The sequence below is a fragment of the Euleptes europaea genome, chromosome 16 (genome assembly GCF_029931775.1).
Source record: "Euleptes europaea isolate rEulEur1 chromosome 16, rEulEur1.hap1, whole genome shotgun sequence".
In the NCBI taxonomy this organism is placed as follows: domain Eukaryota; kingdom Metazoa; phylum Chordata; class Lepidosauria; order Squamata; family Sphaerodactylidae; genus Euleptes; species Euleptes europaea.
In genome coordinates this window covers 9100422-9119002 of record NC_079327.1, presented here as the reverse complement: position 1 = coordinate 9119002, position 18581 = coordinate 9100422, and the positions used below count along the sequence as shown (strand labels likewise).

The 18581-nt window shown below is 43.8% G+C and overlaps 1 protein-coding gene across 3 annotated transcripts in view; it reads left to right on the top strand.

The window, feature by feature from the left end:
* Positions 1-18196, top strand: part of DACH1 (dachshund family transcription factor 1) — a 399681-nt gene extending 381485 nt beyond the window's left edge. For all 3 annotated transcript variants that reach the window (XM_056861977.1, XM_056861976.1, XM_056861975.1), the window contains one exon: positions 18060-18196. The gene's annotated coding sequence lies outside the window, so the exon portion shown is untranslated. The remainder of the gene's footprint in view (positions 1-18059) is intronic.
* The last annotated feature ends 385 nt before the right edge of the window (positions 18197-18581 follow it).

The window sequence follows — 18581 nt, the reverse complement described above, 5'->3', positions numbered from 1 at the left end:
TTCTCCTGGAGAAAATGGCCGCGTTGGCAATTGGAATCCATGGTATTGAAGTCCCTCCCCAAACCCCGCCCACCACAGGCTCCACCCCAAAAGCCTCCCGCCGTGGTGAAGAAGGACCTGGCAATCCTAATGTCATGTGATGCCCTCCCTTTGGGTGATCTGAACGACCCTTTGTTATCCATACTACCGATTTTAGTCCTGGTGTCATCACTCACAGTAATAGGGTTGCCCACCTCTAGGTGGGTCTTTGAGATCACCCATAATTACAGCTGATCTCCAGACTACAGTTCTTCAGTTACCCTGGAGAAATTGGCAGCATCAGAGGGTGGCCTCAAGGGCATTATATGCTGCTGAGGCCCCTCCCTTCCCCAAACCCCTTTTCCCCAAGGCTGCACCCCCAAATTTCCAGGAATGTCCCAGCTGAGAGTTGGCAACCCTACTACTGAGTCTACCGAAAGAGTGCAAATATTCGGTTGGTCATTCCCATTGGCGGCTACACAGAAACCCACAGAATATTCAGTCGTAATTGAAGTGAGCTTTAATACTCCATGAAGATAGTTTCAGAGGGTATCCATGTTGATCTGCAGTAGAACAGTTAGATTCGAGTGCAATATCACCTCAGAGACCAACAAGAGTTTCAGGGTAGAAGCTTTCGAGAGTCAAATCTCCCTTCGTCAGATAGTTTTCCCTGTATTTTGGTATAAGAAGACTGGCCTAGACCACTCAAACAAGTGTGGGATTTTTAAAATGGAAAATTGATATCCATGTAATACAGTCATAAGGGTAGCTGACCTCAAGAGTATCATACGTCTTAGCCAGGTAGTCTGCTGATATACAGGTGTATCCTTTGACCCGTTATGTGACTTACAGAAGTATCATGTGGGTTAAGAACATAAGGAAAGCCATGCTGGATCAGACCAAGACCCATCAAGTCCAGCAGTCTGTCCACACAGTGGCCAACCAGGTGCCTCTAGGAAGCCCACAAACAAGACAACTGCGACAGCACCATCCTGCCAGTGTTCCACAGCACCCAATATAGTAGGCATGCTCCTCTAATCCTGGAGAGAATAGGTCTGCATCATGACTAGGGTTGCCGACCCCCAGGAGGGGGGCTGGAGTTCTCCTAGCATTACAACTGATCTGCAGACTACAAAAATTAGTTCCCCTGGAGGAAATGCTGTCTTTGAAGGGGATACTTTAAGGAATTACACCCCTGCTGAGCTTCCCTTTACTCCCAAAGCTCCACCCCCATATCTCCAGGAATTTCCTTAGCCAATTTTGGCAACCCTTATCATGACTAGTGTTTATTTTGACTAGTAGCCGTGGATAGCCTATTCTCCATGAACATGTCCACTCCCCTCTGAAAGCCATAGGGAGGTAGGGAGGTAGGTAGGTAGGTAGGTAGGTTAGACACACACACACACTGACCTGGATAGTTCAGATTAGCCGGATCTTGGAAGCTGAGCAGGGTTGGTCCTGGTTAGCATTTCGACAGGGGACCACCAAGGACCACCTCTGAATGTCTCTTGCCTTGAAAACCCTACAAGATCGCCATAAGTCAGCTGCTTCTTGACGGCAAATACACACACACACACACACAATCAATATATATTTAAAAAGACCCTTTGTTGCCTAGAAGGACTGGAGGGATTCACAATAGGATTGCTTTAGAACTAGTCAAACTACAAAGAAGAAAAGGATTCCTGTAGGTGACTGCCGAAGCATTCGCTGAGAACTCATCAAAATCCTGATTTGTAAATCTGTCAAGCTCTGTCTTAAAGCTAATTGCATTCTTTTCCCCCCTCTGTGTTCTTCGTTGGGATACTCTTCTTCTTTTTAAAAAACTTCCCTGATCGTTAGAAGCTATCATCTGATTCCCAGTCTAAATTAATTTCTGCCCAGCTAATATTAATTTTGCTTCACTGTTTATCATGTATGGCTCAATGTATTATATGTAGATTCCCCCCCCCCATGTGTAACAGAATAGCCCAACCACTTATATCATATTTCTGTCACTGTAACAGTTCCACACTTTATGCCACCATCAGGTTCCTCTTCTTATTTATTATTTATTTATATCCCACCATTTTCCCCTAGAGGGAACTGAAAGTGGCTTACATCTTCCTCGTCTTCCATTTTATCCTCACAACAACCCTGTGAGGTAGGTTAGGTGGAGAGTGTGATTAGCCCAAGTTCACCCAGCAAGTTTCCACGGCAGAGTCCAACACTTTAACCACAACACCACACAGATTCTGTAGGTTAGCTCGTGGTGGCCCAGTTTTGCAGCTGTATCATGTGCAGATTCCTGTCAGGTATCCTCTGTGCTCTGGACCATGTTTGTCTGGAGCTGAATAAACTGTGTCAAGGTCTGTAGGAACTGCAGGTACTTCTGTCATGTTATGAGAAGCCAATAATCATTGGAAAAGACAATAATGCTAGGAAAAGTTGAAGGCAGCAGGAAAGAGGGAGACCCAACAGGAGATGGACTGACTATAAAGGAAACCACGGCCTCCAGTCTGCAAGACCTCAGTCTGCAAGACCTGAGCAAGGCTGTTAACCATAGAACATTTTGCAGGATATTAACCGTGCAATCCTGAAGTGGGGGCCGAAGCGCCAGAGGAGCAGGTGTAACCCCACGCCGGCATCCATGCCACTTTGTTCCATGACGAAGTGACACAGATGCCGGCATGGGGACACTTACACAGGTGCCGCAGCAGCGCAAGCAGCAAAAACCCGGAAGTGGGTGCCCTATCAGGCGTCGGTAGGCATTCCCAGAGTGGACCTGACGTTAGCCTCCAAATCCCTTTCAGCCTGGGAACACCTCTCTATGCTGCAGCGTTGCTACATCAGCAAAATAACTGGCGTAGTCCTGTGAACCTCCATGGAAGAGTTTCATGGGTTTCTATTTTAAAAAAACTTTATTTTGTGTGTTTTCTGGCCAGGAAGCCTCTGAGGAGGGGCGCAGCTGCGCCACTCCCATCTGTCAACTAACTGCCCCCTCCCGTCAGGAATGGGCTGTAATTCATAGGGTCACCATAAGTCGGAAACGACTTAACGGCACTTAACACCCACTAAAGGTTTGTTTCTGTGCTGAACTCTGGTGAGCTTTATTCTCCATTTGCTAGAGCAGAAAATATTTTAACCTCCTCTGACTGACAAGAAGCATTAATATATAAACCAGCAGTCACTTTCCGTCCCTGAGTACATCTGTTAGTTTAATGTCTCTAGAAGGACAAAACTTTTGTGCTGTCAAATATAAAAAGCAGGCATTAGGGAAACTTTTGATAGGATAATGCTGCTTCGCCTCCAGTTTAAACAACAGTATAAGCACATTAGGCATTATGGTCTACTCAAAGCCATAAAATATAATTTGCATAAACAATGCTAAAACTTGCGTCGGAATTCACCGGGACGTGTGTGCACGCAAATGTGTGAGAGAGATCAATTGCCTTTTACAGCCGTATATATTTTCAGTCATAAAACCTTTAGGTGGATTCTATGGGGATTAAACTGAAGAATCAGATCTATTGTGCGCTGTCTAAAAATTCCCAAAATGAGGAATAAAAATAAACATTACCACCGGAGGGATTTTTAAAGGTTAAAAAATGCTGTTTCTTGCATTATTTTGAGTCCTGTGGCTAGGGACAGAAAGCAGACATGCCACAATAATGGTGGTGTGTGTGTTTTTTTTATTTCTACTGTTCAAACCATATTAATGAGAACATCATTTTGGAGAACTAATTATTTCTATTTGTCTTGTGTCACACTTTCTAATTCCCCTATATTAGCACAGCCAAAGCAAATTAATTGCTTTTTCAGCAGTTGAACCTTGTCCAAGAATGAGCTCACATTCTCTTCCAGTTTCCCAGTTTCTCCAAGTGCATTGTGTCAAAAATTTCTCTTGATACTGAACACAGCCCAGAGAGAATCTGTTCAGATTCTGGTAGCTACTCACTTGATGAAATTTATAAGTTTTAAGTGACCCACCAGGAAAGATAAAGTTCTTAGCTGCAAGATTATACATCAGAACAGTTAAAGTGAAATTAAAATTAAATGAATGAATCTCACTGAAGCAAAAAAAGCAGTAATTAATGGTTCCCTTAATTGTCTTCATAAAATATTTGCATGGGTCTAATTTGCATAATTTGCATGTATTAATTAATCTTTCAAAGGAATTTTGTGCTGAGAGAAGCCAAAAAATCTCTTTGTTTTATTTAACATCTAATGAAATATTTATCTTCTTTAATGAACTTCTCATCTTCATTAAAATAAAAGTTGCACAAGTTTGTATGTTTTAAATGTTTTTATAATTGAAGTGTTCAAAAAAATCTCTTTAGGCTCACAACGGCTGAAAAAAACAAACAAACACATTATTGTATATTCTGAGTCATTTGGCTGACAAAAACACATAAAATTGAAGGGTGTAGTCCTCTCTGTCGAAGTCCGTGGCAAAGCTCTTGTTGATATTAATGGACAAAAGCTGCAACCTGAAAATTACGTTCAACATTCTGCTGATCTGTCAAAGGTTGCGAGTTAATATTTTTTAACTATAGCCATTCGGTTGAAGGTAATAAAATAATACCCACGGTGGGGTGTGAGCATTATCATTTGGTTGCAAAATGTCGCTCCGGCCCTTCTATGAAAGAACGGGACAAAAGCTGAATGATAATAGGAGATACAGAGGGGGTAAAATACAGTTGCGTGTATGTTAATGGAGTAACATGGAGAAACAGGTTTAAACCTTATAATGGCAGGGAAAGGTCATAATCAAGTGTCGTAAAAGCATTCATTTGAGGTAATAACACCATCTCGTATGGAGGAGAATTCAAAAGATGAAGCCATGCAGAGGAGAGAAATGAATATTAAGGCTGTGGCGTTAAAGTCAGAATAGGAAAAGCATTAGGAGATGAAACGTGATGAAGTGCTTTGCGGAAAGCAATTTCTATAAAAGTTATGGATCTAAAAGGACAGTGATTAGTCTTTCGGAGGCAAAGGTTAAGGCTATTACTTGAGAAGGGGACCACCTATATCCCAAGGTAATGTATCAAGTAGTTAATATTGTAGTGGATAGTAATGGGGAGAAAGCAAAAGGATTGTTACAATGCAAGATTGCCTCCATACAAAATTTAACATAGTTCATAATAAGATTTATGAACTGGAGCTTCATTTTTCAAGGATAAGTACAACACTATAACAATAAACACGTACTTGAACTAAGCAAACGGATGCGGATTCAGAGGACGATGAAAAGCACCATTCATTCAATAGGCGTGCACAATAAGATTTGCACCCTATGATGGAAATGGCCCCCCACATCCCAGTTAAAAGTCTTGCTTAGAAGGTTTGAAAACTCGTAAATAAGTAGAAGGGCAATGGAAATAGGATTGGGGGGCGTGTAGTTGCAACATAGTCGCTGTGCGGTTCATAGGAAAGTCGGAGGCCCTGTAAGAATGCCTTAAGAGAGTGCCACTTAGGGAGAGAAAGATTTAAATGGTCTATTGGATCATGGGATTCTTTACACCAACAGCCTTCCCCTTTTCGCTTTACCTATTATGTACACACTTACCTGCATGTGAGGCAATATGCTCATATATATAATACCTACACGGTGACTCGTTTTCCTGTACAAACACAGAAACATAAGAATGGCCCCTGCAGTCAAAGCAAAAGCTTTGTTTCTTTATTGTAAACGTTTTTTTTTAATCACCGTTCTTCCCGATAACGGGGACCTGAAGTGGTTAACGGCATGGAAATCAGTACAAGATAATTCTAATAACAACAGAATTAAATCAACTGGTGGGGTGGGGGAGAATCTTTTAGTAATAATAATAGTAATAATAATAGAGTCCACCACTTCAAATCACTGCTCTTAACCACTACATCATGCTGGAAGTTGTTCCATAACTGTGGGGGTGCCACAAAAAAGGCCCTCTCTCGTGTGCCAACCAGATAACTTTTTTTTGATTGAGGACTTCTCCCTGTGATCTTACTCCTCAGAGAGGAATGTAGAGTACACACATGAAGCTGCCTTATACCAAATCAGACCCTTGGTCCATCAAAGTCAGTATTGTCTACTCAGACCGGCAGCGGCTCTCCAGGGTCTCAGGCAGAGGTCTTGCACATCACCTACTTGCCTGGTCCCTTTAACTGGAGATGTGGGGATTGAACCTGGGACCTTCTGCATGCCAAGCAGATGCTCTACCGCTGAGCCACGGCCCCTCCCGGTTCCTAATAACTAAGGTATCCCGGTCACGAACCAGGTAGCCATGACTTAATTTCTCATTCAAGACATGCCTTGATTGGCTTTTAAGGTAAACTGTTGTCACTAGGCACACATTTTCAACCCCCCTGTTCTGCATTCTTATCCCCATTACTTTTGGATTGCTTATAAGCATAATAGCCTGTGTTTGTTATGCAAGGAATAAAGGACGGAACTACTGGCCTTGGAAACAAAGTATAATAAAAGCAAGACTATACAAATATATATGCACCAGTTTATATACACAAAGTTAGTCTAGAAATTGCCCCAAAACACACAATAGTATTTTGGACAATTCATGGCCTGACTTGTTTATTTACCCTCTTTGTTGATTCAGGAGATTTCCTCTCTGATAAATTGTCAGTGCAAAACAAACAGACAGACCCTCCACCCTTGAATTAAAAGAGAGGTTGTTGTTTTTCCCATCATACTGCTCTCCACTGAGATATGTTTGGCTCCAAGTCCTTTCAAGAATTCAAACTTTATTGATAACAAATGCATTTAAAAAAAAACACAGCAATTTATTCTGACTCTTGTATTAGTTGCATAGTATGGCACTGCACCCATTGGGCCCAGCCAACTTTTCACTTACCCAATTGCCCTCCTTAATACGGCCCCTGACTACATGGTTTTTGTCTGTGATCCCCAACAGAGCCTTTGGGAGTGGACAAAAGGGACATCTTATTATCAGTGGAAAAATTGGTTGGATCCAAATCATTGTAATATGGATGCAGGGAATTTTTTTTCCCAACAGAAAGGTGCTGGATGTTCCTAGGCCCAAGATGCATACAAGTTATTTGTAACATCTGAGCAAATTCCCCAGTTGTTAGGGTTGCCAACCTCCAGGTGGTGGCTGGAGATCTCCTGCCATTACAACTGATCTCCAGGCGACAGAGATCGGTTCCCCTGGAGAAAATGGCCACTTTGGCGATTGGACTCTATGGCATTAAAGTTCCTCCCCTCCCCAAACCCCGCCCTCCTTGGGGCCCACCCCCAAAATCTCCAAGTATTTCCCAACCTAGAATCATAGAGTTGGAAGGGTCCATACAGGCCATCTAGTCCAACACCCCTGTTCAATGCAGATTGTCCAGATTAGAGTCCACCACTCCTAACCACTGCTTTTAACCACTACACGTGCTGGCTGCCCGTGTTAAAGCAAAGTTGCATCAAGGAGAAATAGGCAAAAACGTTGGTCTAGAAATGAACTACTAGAGTTACACTGGAAAATCAGTTCTTTGTGGCCTCAGTTCCTTATCTTTAAAACAGACGTATAATCTTTGCAAATTATAGCCAGTGGAAACGTAGCTTACAATAACAGTTAAAAACATTTTCAGTTTAAACCAAAAGTTTTTAAAAAATTGTTGCAAAAAAAGATGATTGCATTGTACTGGTCAAATTCAGAGTTAAAGGGCCCCCTTCCTGTTTAAAGGTAAGGGTAGTCCCCTGTGCAAGCACCGGGTCATTACTGACCCATGGAGTGACGTCATATTCCAACGTTTCCTAGGCAGACTTTGTTTGTGGGGTGGTTTGCCAGTGCCTGCCCCAGTCATCTACATTTTACCCCCAGCAAGCTGGGTACTCATTTTACCGACCTCGGAAGGATGGAAGGCTGAGTCAACCTTGAGTTGGCTACCTGAAACCAACTTCCGTCGGGATCAAACTCAGGTCGTGAGCAGAGCTTTTCACTGCAGTACTGCAGCTTACCACTCTGCGCCACGGGGCTCAGCCCCTTCCTGTTTACCTAGCCCCCAAACTCAGCAGTTGCGGTAGTTTAATTGTAGCACTAGAATGCCCATGAGATGAGCAGCATTGGATTATTGTTCGAAGGGAGAGAATACCCTGGTTGTCTGTGCATATGCTCAAGCTCGCTCTCCATCATTTCTCACTGGCAGAGATATCTGTTTTCAAAGTCAAAGCCAGTATGGATATCCTTTAGCATCCTGACTGTGGCCATAGACAATTGAATGGGGTCTCAGAATTAAACCGCAGAGCATGTGGATTTGCAGACCGGCAGAGGTTTGGATAATTTCCCCACAAGATCAGAAAAACTTGTTGCAAGGTAAAAGTGGACTTCAGTCTTTGAAAAGCCTGGAATGTTTTATTCTTTGCTCTATTTTAACCATTTGTATCCTGCACTCATCCAGTATGCAGTCATCTAAAATATTAATACAATATTTAAAAATACAAATCTTAAGTAATTACAATACTAAAATCACCAGTGAAAAAGACCTTAGAAAACTATTGACAGCAACCTATATACCAGTTTCTTGATTCCTTTGTCTAAGTATAAGGGTTTTATGTTCTGTGAAAATGTGGGAAGGCAGCATGGTATAGCCCGATCTCGACAGATCTCAGAAGCTAAGCTGGGTCATTGCTTGGAAGGGAGACCACCAAGGAAGACTCTGCAGAGGAAGGCAATGGCAAACCACCTCTGCTTCATCACTTGAAAACCACACCAGGGATTGCTGTAAGTCGACTGTGACTTGACAGCACTTTACACACACACATACAAATGTGGCAACAGGCATACAGGTAGGGGAGAGATGGTAGATGAGAAGGGAGAAGCCAGAGAAAAGCAGTATGGGAATAAAAAAAGTAAGTAAAGGTGTGAAAGCACCGGGTCATTCCTGACCCATGGGGTGACATCACATCCCAACGTTTCCTAGGCAGACTTTGTTGACAGGGTGGTTTCCCAGTGCTTTCCCCAGTGGGAATGCACACACACAATTCAAGGTTGTTGTTGTTGGGGGGTATACACAACCAATTCTTCAAATACAGGCAGAGCAGTTTGTTCAACATTTAAATGTGCTGATGACAACTTGGAGATCGCTTGTGCACCAAACCATTGGGTGATCAAGGATCTCTGGTGTGTGTGTGCGTGTGCGTGTATGTGTGTGTGTCAGAATAAATCAATAATGTGTAAAACTAATGTCTGATTTTTTTAAACACGCTGGCATTGTTGACTTGTAGCAAAACAAAATAGAACCACTTCAGCCGCAGCTGAACTGGAACAAAACCAAAATATTGAATGGATGGGGAGAATGGCTGTCAAAGGTAGGACACCCAAGGCAGAAATGTGTCTCTGTTGCTTAGCAAATTGTTTATTTGTTGATGTAAGCCCTCCTCAACCATTCACCAAAAAGGATTTACAAAGATCACATTCAATCAATTTTAAAAAAATCAACTGCACAGTCAAGAATGGCGACAACGCATTCTGCCTCTCTCCCTCCCCCAACCATTCAGAACGAAGAGCCATGCGCTACATGGGAGTAGGCGCCATTTCTTTCATGCTTTTTAACTCACGCAGACCAACATTCATGAATGTATAAAGCCAATAATTGTCATTTTCTAAAACTCTCGCAGATCCAGCACTTCTTGCTATCCATCCAAATGACGGCACTGAAGGAAAATCTGTCTCCCCCTCCACCTAAAAAAAAGACAACTATTAACTTATGGACATAAAGCAAGCAATCTGCATTGAAAGCTCCCCACAATTTAAATGAAGGCTAGAGTTGGAGGCAATGGGCCTGAAGGAAGCATGAACACAGAAGCCCCTGCTCCAAGCCAAAACGTCTCCCCCTTTATCTAAGATCCTTTAAACAGCAAAGGAGAATGTTTATTTGCAATTAAAGATAAAGGGGATCCTATGGATTTGTTTAGCTCAGGGGTGTCAAACTCAGTTGGGACGAGGGATAGATACCCTTAGCAGAATAAACTCAGAGCATCCAACTCCCAGTCTCTTCCAGCTTAAAGAGCTAACTGCACAGTGCTTGGAAATTGCACTAGGCATTCCGGGACATTTTTGGAGAGCAGAATTCATTGTGGAAGTATTCAATGATAACTGAAGGCCTGTATAGCTAAACTAATGTATGTAGTAGAAGCAATAGCAAACAACATGGCAGGAATGTCTTTAGAATAAGATAGGTGTATTCGGCAGAAGGGATTTTTTTTCTTAGTGAACAGTGTAGGACACTTACTTTTTATACCATTATTCAAACCAGATGTCGACTTGATTGGGATCTTAGTGGGGCGCTACCGGAAGCCCCCAGTGAGCCACTCTCAGCTTTCTGAAAAGAGCCAGACCCACGAGAAATGAATACAAATGAATGGTGAACTCAGGAGGAAGAAGGGAGGTGGGACATATCCATCTGAGACCCTCACCCTATTGTTTTGTTGACGGAAAACCACAATTTGTGGCACTCCGCTTCCATAGCAGACAGTGATAGCATTTCCAAGCACTTACTATCGCAACAAGTCTTTTGAATTGGGTCGTAAATCTTTCCTCATACACTAACGGCAAATCCAAAATCGCCCTTTGCCACTTCTGCTGAACAAATGTTGTGTTTGGTTTTATTTATCTGCTTTGTTTATATGCCACCTTTCTGCCACTGCATATTCAAGGTGGTTTACAATTCAAACTAATTTGCCTAATAGACGTGACACAGAGGGGTAAATGAACAGGAAGGCAAGAGAGAAAGCAAGCCAACTTAGATGGCCATACAGTATGTGATTTATACCAGGGTTAGATGCTAGTCAGGTAGAATGGCCACTGCCAGGGTGGGCATGGAAGGGAACAGCCAAATGGTAGATGATAATAGATAGGCCAGTGGAAGAAGCCTTGTTGTGTCCGTCTCCTTCTGATGTTACTAGTGGAGCATTCTGAAAGAACAGGAACTGCTAGGGGAGGGGTTGCGGCTCAGTGGTAGAGCATCTGCTTGGCATGCAGAAGGTCCCAGGTTCAATCCCCGGCAGCTTCAGTTAAAGGGGCTAGGCAGGTAGGTGATGCGAAAGACCTCTGCCTGGGACCCTGGAGAGCCGCTGCTGGTCTGAGTAGACAATACTGACTTTGATGGACCAAGGGTCTGATTCAGTACAAGGCAGCTTCGCCCCAGGAATTCCCCTTGAGCTGCAGCAGGGCTGCGCCGCCTTTTTCGGTGGCGCAACCTCACTGTTTGCAAAGGAGTATTTCCCCCCTTTTTTCTTTTTGTTATTTTTTGAAAAGCTTTTTTCTTTCTCTGCGGCAGCAGGGAAGCTTCATGAGAGGAGGTTTGGCTGCGCCGCTCCCAGCCGCTGCTGATCTACCCCCCCTCCCCCCCAGGAATGGGCTGCCTGTCTCAGGGTGGCCAACAAAATGGGCACAGTTCTCTCATGTGAAGTAGCCAGATAGAATGGCCACTGGTGAATGTTGTTTTATGAGGAGAGACCCAATAAAAGTTGGTCTTAGGGAGGGGCCTCTCTCTGTGTCTCCTCCTCCCCCTTTGATAAAGCTAGGAGGAATAGCCACGAGGGGAGGGGCCGTGGCTCAATGGTAGAAGCTCTGCTTGGCATGCAGAAGGTCCCAGGTTCAGTCCCCAGCATCTCCAGTTAAAGGGATTTGGCAAGTAGGTGATGTGAAAGACCTCGTCCTGAGACCCTGGAGAGCAGCTGCTGGTCTGAGTGGACAATACTGATTTTGACTGGACCAAAGGTCTGGTTCAGTATAAGGCGGCTTCATGTGTTCATGTGTTCAGGGTTGCCAAGTCCCTCATTGCCACCGGCGGGAGGTTTTTAGGGCAGGGCCTGAGGAGGGCAGAGTTTGAGGAGGGGAGGGACTTCAGTGCCATAGACTCCAGTTGCCAAAGCGGTCATTTTCTCCAGGGGAACCAATCTATGTCGCCTGGAGATCAGTGGTAATAGCAGGAGATCTCCAGCCACCACCTGGAGGTTGGCAACTCTAATGGCCACTGAGGCAGGTAGTTTTGTACCATGGGTGAGAAATATATCTATTTTACCCAGGAATTTCAATAAGACTAATTAAGCCAGATCATATGGAATTTCTGGGCAATTAATCAGTGTGGGAATACAAAACAACTACCGTGACATACAGAGGAGCAAATGCTATTATAATTAGCAGTGACTTCATACTCTAATATGTTTGACTCAGATATGTGTTTATCCCCCCTCCTTTTGTTTTTCCTTTCCTCTTTTTATTTGTTTTCTAATAGAAGTTACCGGAATGCAGTGCTTTAGCAATTCAGGTTCAGTGATTATACAGTGAGGGAAAAAAGTATTTGATCCCCTGCTGAATATCCCCGTTTGCCCTCTGACGAAGAAATGATCAGTCCATAATTTTAATGGTAGGTCTATTGTAGCTGTGAGAGACAGAATAACAACAGGAAAAACCCCAGAAACCCAGAAGACAAAAGTCAGAGATTGATGTGCATTATAATGAGTGAAATATTTGATCCCCTATCAACCAGCCAGATTAGGATGGGATGGGATTTCAATGGGATTAAGGTCTGGAGACTGGCTAGGCCACTCCAGGACCTTAATGTGCTTCTTCTTGAGCCACTCCTTTGTTGCCTTGGCCATGTGTTTTGGGTCATTGTCATGCTGGAATACCCATCCTCGACCCATTTTCAATGCCCTGGCTGAGGGAAGGAGGTGCTCACCCAAGATTTGACAATACACGGTCCCGTCCATCGTCCCTTCGATGCGGTGAAGGTGTCCTGTCCCCTTAGCAGAAAAACACCCCCAAAGCATAATATGTCCCCCTCCATGTTTGACGGTGGGGATGGTGTTCTTGGGGTCGTAGGCAGCATGCCTCCTCCTCCAAACACGGCGAGTTGAATTGATGCCAAAGAGCTCGATTTTGGTCACATCTGACAAAAACACTTTCACCCAGTTCTCCTCTGGGTCATTCAGATGTGCATTGGAAAACTGCAGACGGGCCTGCACATGTGCTGTCTTGAGCAAGGGGACCTTGTGGGCTCTGCAAGATCTCAGTCCTTCACGGCGTAGTGTGTTACCAACTGTTTTCATGGTGACTATGGTCCCAGCTGCCCTGAGATCATTGACAAGTTCCCCCCGTGTAGTTCTGGGCTGCTTCATCACCGTTCTCATGATCATTGCAACTCCATGAGATGAGATCTTGCATGGTGCCCCAGACCGAGGGAGGTTGACAGTTAGGGTTAGGGTTGTCACTTTCTCACCAAGCTGCTTGGCAATAGTCTTGTAGCCCAGTCCAGCCTTGTGCAGGTCTACAGTCTTGTCCCTGACATCCTTGGACAGCTCTTTGGTCTTGGTCATGGTGGCTAGTTTGGAATCTGATGGATTGATTGCTTCTGTCGACAGCAGAACCCTAACCCTAACCCTAATCTGGCTGGTTGATAGGGGATCAAATACTTATTTCACTCATTATAATGCACATCAATCTCTGACTTTTGTCTTCTGGGTTTCTGGGGTTTTTCCTGTTGTTATTCTGTCTCTCACAGCTACAACAGACCTACCATTAAAATTATGGACTGGTCATTTCTTCGTTAGAGGGCTAACGGGCAAATTTAGCAGGGGATCAAATACTTTTTTCCCTCACTGTAAGTAATTAGTTCTCTCTCTTTTTTCTTTCTTTCTCCTGGAAGTGCTTTTATACTGTTGATTCAAATCAAAACAAAACAAAATGGTAGCTGAGCACACTCGGCAGCAGAAAAACCGCCTCGGCTTAATTATCAAATTTCCAGCCTCAGTGGTCAAAACCCAAGGAACACAGGTTGCTTGTGCTTAATGGGGATTCATCCTTTTGGTAGTGAAAGCAGGTTTGTCCCCCTTAGAACCAAACCAAAAAATGCTTTTGTCCTGGAACTGTGGGATGGAGAGGTTCTTGTTCCTTCAAAACAAAGAAAACACCAACGGAGATGGAAAGGTAGTTGTCAAATCACTTTTGTGCCCTTGATATGACCAAAAAGAAAAAAGAAAAAAGAAAGGTAAAGGTAAAGGTAAAGGTCCCCAGTGCAAGCACCAGGTCATTCCTGACCCATGGGGTGACGTCACATCCCGACGTTTCCTAGGCAGTCTTTGTTGATGGGGTGGCTTGCCAGTGCCTTCCCCAGTCATCTTCCCTTTACCCCCAGCAAGCCGGGTACTCATTTGACCGATCCCGGAAGGATGGAAGGCTGAGTCAACCTTGAGCCGGCTACCTGAAACCCACTTCCATTGGGATCGAACTCAGGTCGTGCACAGAGCATTTGACTGCAGTACTGCAGCTGACCACTCTGCGCCACAGGGATCTTTACAAGCTGTGTAACAAACGGGCACTTGCGAGGATTTTATATTCAAACTTTGCTTGCTTGAGGTTGTCTCTCCTCCATCTAAGTAAGCATCCTGTTCCGTCCTTATTATCCTAGTTCCAACTCTTATTCCGTTCCCCTGTTTTGTGGCCTGTTCCTGAAGCACGTGTTCACCCTGGAGATAATCTCGGCTAGGAGCAGATAGAATCAAGTAGCTTTGTACCAGCTAAGAAGTAAAAGTTTGTCAGTGCCTTGATTATACAGAATTGTCAGGTAAAAATTGCTGGAGGGAGAGGGGGAAGGAAATACCTACAGCTGACAAAATTGCCTCCCTTCAAAAAATCCATAACAATGATCTCTTCCCTTTCGTAACCTCTGAATATAAATCAGTTTCAACCCAAATGCTTTCCCGTGCTTGAAAACGGAGACTCCCAAGGCAGAATTGTATTGGTTAGACAGTAAATAAGTTCTCCTTTGTCTGCGTATTAAATGAAATATATGAAGGGAAGACAAAAAAAATTGCTCACTCTTAATTAGCTACTTCCTCCTCAGTGTTTCGAATAAGGGTTACAGTTTGTATAAAACCCCTTCCATCTGGCGCAAGATGCTTCCTTTTATTCGGCCCTCCTGATAGCTGTTTTCTCAAACGTTACATGAATCATCCCCGTTTGTTTGCCTTCCTCCTTTTTTTTATTATTATTGTTCTTGTAGTTCCTTTCCCTTCAATTATTAAAACACGCCACATTGAATGGAAGGTTAGGATTACGACGCGATTCACATTTGTCCGGCCTTATTAAAACAAATACACCCAGTGGTTATATAATTTAAAAGCGTCTGAGCTGTGGATCGAGGGTGCTTTTATCAACATTGGGACGGAGAGGTTGTGTGCATTCGAGCATGCATGGACAGCTGCTCGTTGAAAAACAGCAGACCTCATTAGATTGCAGGCAACCAGAAATAACTTCTGTGAAAACAAACCAGCCAGCCATTTTTTTTTCCAACCAAAGCTTCTTCCAAACAGGAAATGTACTTGATTATATCTTTTAAGTGAAGTGAGCAGTCAAAGAAAAAACAGTTTCTGTTTTAAGGGCTCCACATTGACCCAATCAGTTGGGCACAAGCCGCCGCAAGTTTTGACGCATCTGGCCCTAGCTAAGGAGGCAAACCATGCATGATAATGATTGCTGCATATTCATGTCTCCTGCATGATCCACCAGCCAGAACGGTCTGCATGTACCCCTAGTTAGGGACTTCGATCAGCTATTTGGGACTGGGAAGCAGGGGTCTCTCCGGACCCCCCTAGGCCAAATAATATTTTTAATAAACTAGGGTTAGAGATCGTGTAATGAACACATGAAGCTGCCTTATACTGAATCATACCCTTGGTTTTAAAAAGCCTTTCTTCTACTCAGAAAGAGCTCTCAGGAAGCAAGAAGCAGGAAGTATTTGAATCCTCGCCTCTGGACATGCTGCTTTGTAATTGGTTGTGAGCAAAACTAAGCTTGCATGTCCCACACTTTGCCTTGTTCATGGAGATTTTACCCGGGCTGAGCTCAGGGGAGAGGGAAGAATTGGGTTAACAGATTTGTAAGGGCTGGAAGGGAGGTCATCTCTAATAGACGGAAAACTCATGCATAACCCTAAGGAACAACTGAGACAGACCGGGGGCGAACGAGAGTGAAGTTACCCATACACAAACGACCTTGGAGAAAGGGTGGAGTAAAAATGTGATATGCAGAGACCGTAACTTTGTCTACTGGACAACGGTGACTCTCTGTGAAGAAGAACCATGGAAGCAAGGAGAAACATATTGGAATATGTGGGTTGAGGTTGCAGAAGGCCAATTTTTCTTCTCTCATTTCTCTCTTCATCTGAAGTTCGAACTTAACCCATGATTGCAAATGCTTTGTTTTGTGCTTGTGAATCAGGGTTAAATTCTCCTCAGAAGAGAAAGATCCCCTGTTCTTTCAGACCTGAGTCAATTAATACGTGATTGGCTTCTGCGTCATAAAAGTTCTGTTTTGCACTTGAAAAGTAAGATGGGAAGGTATATCATAAAAAGATAATTGTTAGGTTAAGATGCCTAAACAAAACAAAACGCTAGACTTCAGTGGCTTACAAGTACCTTGCACTCAGTTTCTGCATATTATATGTATTTACCAACACAATGATTTCATTATAAGGTGTGCTTAACAATAAACCTAAATTACACCATATGAACTCCTCATCTCCATGTGTGGATGAAAGGAAAGATGGCAACAAAAGAGTGTCTGAAAAGCAATGGGGAAATGGATTGAGATGATGAGGATAGGATAGGCTTGCTTACTGACAACCTCATCTGACACATCTCGTATTTCTTTCCGCTCAGAAATGGTGGGGGGGACCCACTCTCTGGAGGGACCTGCTCTTCCCTGTACAGGTCACTAGCACCGTAAACAGGAGGTGATCAGGTTATCGGCCTTGGATACTGCCTGCGTCAAGGAGGGGAGTGCCCTGACAGGCATCATTCCTAAGCAGCAAGAAGGACGAGGGCAGAGTTAGGATAAGCTAGGTTGTCCAAGTCCACCTCTGTCCCAATTCTTCTTCTGGTTTCACGAAGAAGAAGAAGAGTTGGTTTTTATATGCCTACTTTCTCTACCTTTTAAGGAGAATCAAACCGGCTTACAATCACCATCCCCTCCTCTCCAGCGTGGTGTAGTGGTTAAGAACTGTGGTTTGGAGCGGTGGAGACTGGTCTGGAGAATCGGGTTTGATTCCCCTGCTCCTCCATGTGAGCGGCGGACACTAATCTGGTGGACCTGGTTGGTTTCCCCACTCCTACACACGAAGCCAGCTGGGTGACCTTGGGCTAGTCACAGCTCTCTTAGAGTTCTCTCAGCCCCACCTACCTCACAGGGTGTCTGTTGTGGGGAGGGGAAAGTGATTGTAAGCTGGTTTGATTTTTCCTTAAGCGGTAGAGAAAGTCAGCATATAAAAACCAACTCCTACTCCTCCTCCACAACAGACACCTTGTGAGTTAGGTGAGGGTGAGAGCGCTCAAAAAAAAAACTCTAACTAGCCCAAGGTCACCCAGCTGGCTTCATGTGGAGGAGTGGGGAAACCAACCCAGTTCTCCAGATTAGAGTCCACAGCTCTGAACCACTGCACCACGCTGGCTCTCCTTGGAGTGTAGAATCTCTGCATATGAAAGAGCTGGGTCTTTCATATGCAGTGAGACTGTACTAGAATGGTCGTGCTCTTCCGTACCAGTGATGTTTGTTTATGTGTTTTTGAGTGGATTATTTTACCATTTCAGCTATATTTTAATTGCTCGAATGTTTTCATGTTGTTGTTGTTTTATGTTCACCGCCACGTGGGCCCTGATCAGGTGGAAAGGCCGCATTAAAAATGTTTAAAACAACAACAGCAATAATAACTGCAATGACCAGCACTGTTTTACCTGTTTTCTTAGCATCCATATTTCAAAAACTTTGAAAACCAGTTACTGGATTCTGTATTGTTAAGGGAGATAGATAGATAGATAGATAGATAGATAGATAGATAGATAGATAGATAGATAGATAGATAGATAGATAGATAGATAGATAGATGGATGGATGGATGGATGGATGGATGGATGGATGGATGGATGGATGGATGGATGGATGGATGGATGGATGGATGGATGGATGGATAAGATGGGCAGGCAGGCAGGCACAGACAGTGTTCTATATCAATACAGGAATTAATTTCAAAACTGGTTTTTTTCTGATTTTTAGATGGAAGACTTTATTTGAAAACTACTGTCATGTACTGAACTCAACCTGCTGAAGAAACGTGTGCTACGGTAAAGAACTCTGCAGTAAGAAATTCACCATTCCCAAAGTTCTGCAAAAAAATAAAGGTGCTTTCCAGGCAAGGTTCATGTAGCTGTGTGTTCATGCAGAGGTTTTAAGCGTTCTGCCAAGAGCCTCCTCCTGCTTGTTGGCTGGGGCTTTTCCCTGTGACGCAGAGAACATTTCTACCACTGATGTAGCACTCTTCTCAACAGCCAGCTCACTGCAACTTTGCTGTTGGACATCGCCTTGTACAGACTGGCCAGAGCGAACTTTGCATTCCCTTTTCGGCGGAATGAAAACTGTGTCCTCCTCCGATAACCTGAGCACATGAAGCAAATCTTCCACAGTAGCCACTCCTGCACCAATAGACTTTTGTGCCATACATAAACCAGCAAGAACGGAAATGAACTTTTCTCTAAAGGGGCATAAGAAGATTCTTACCAACACAAAATGGGAGGAGAG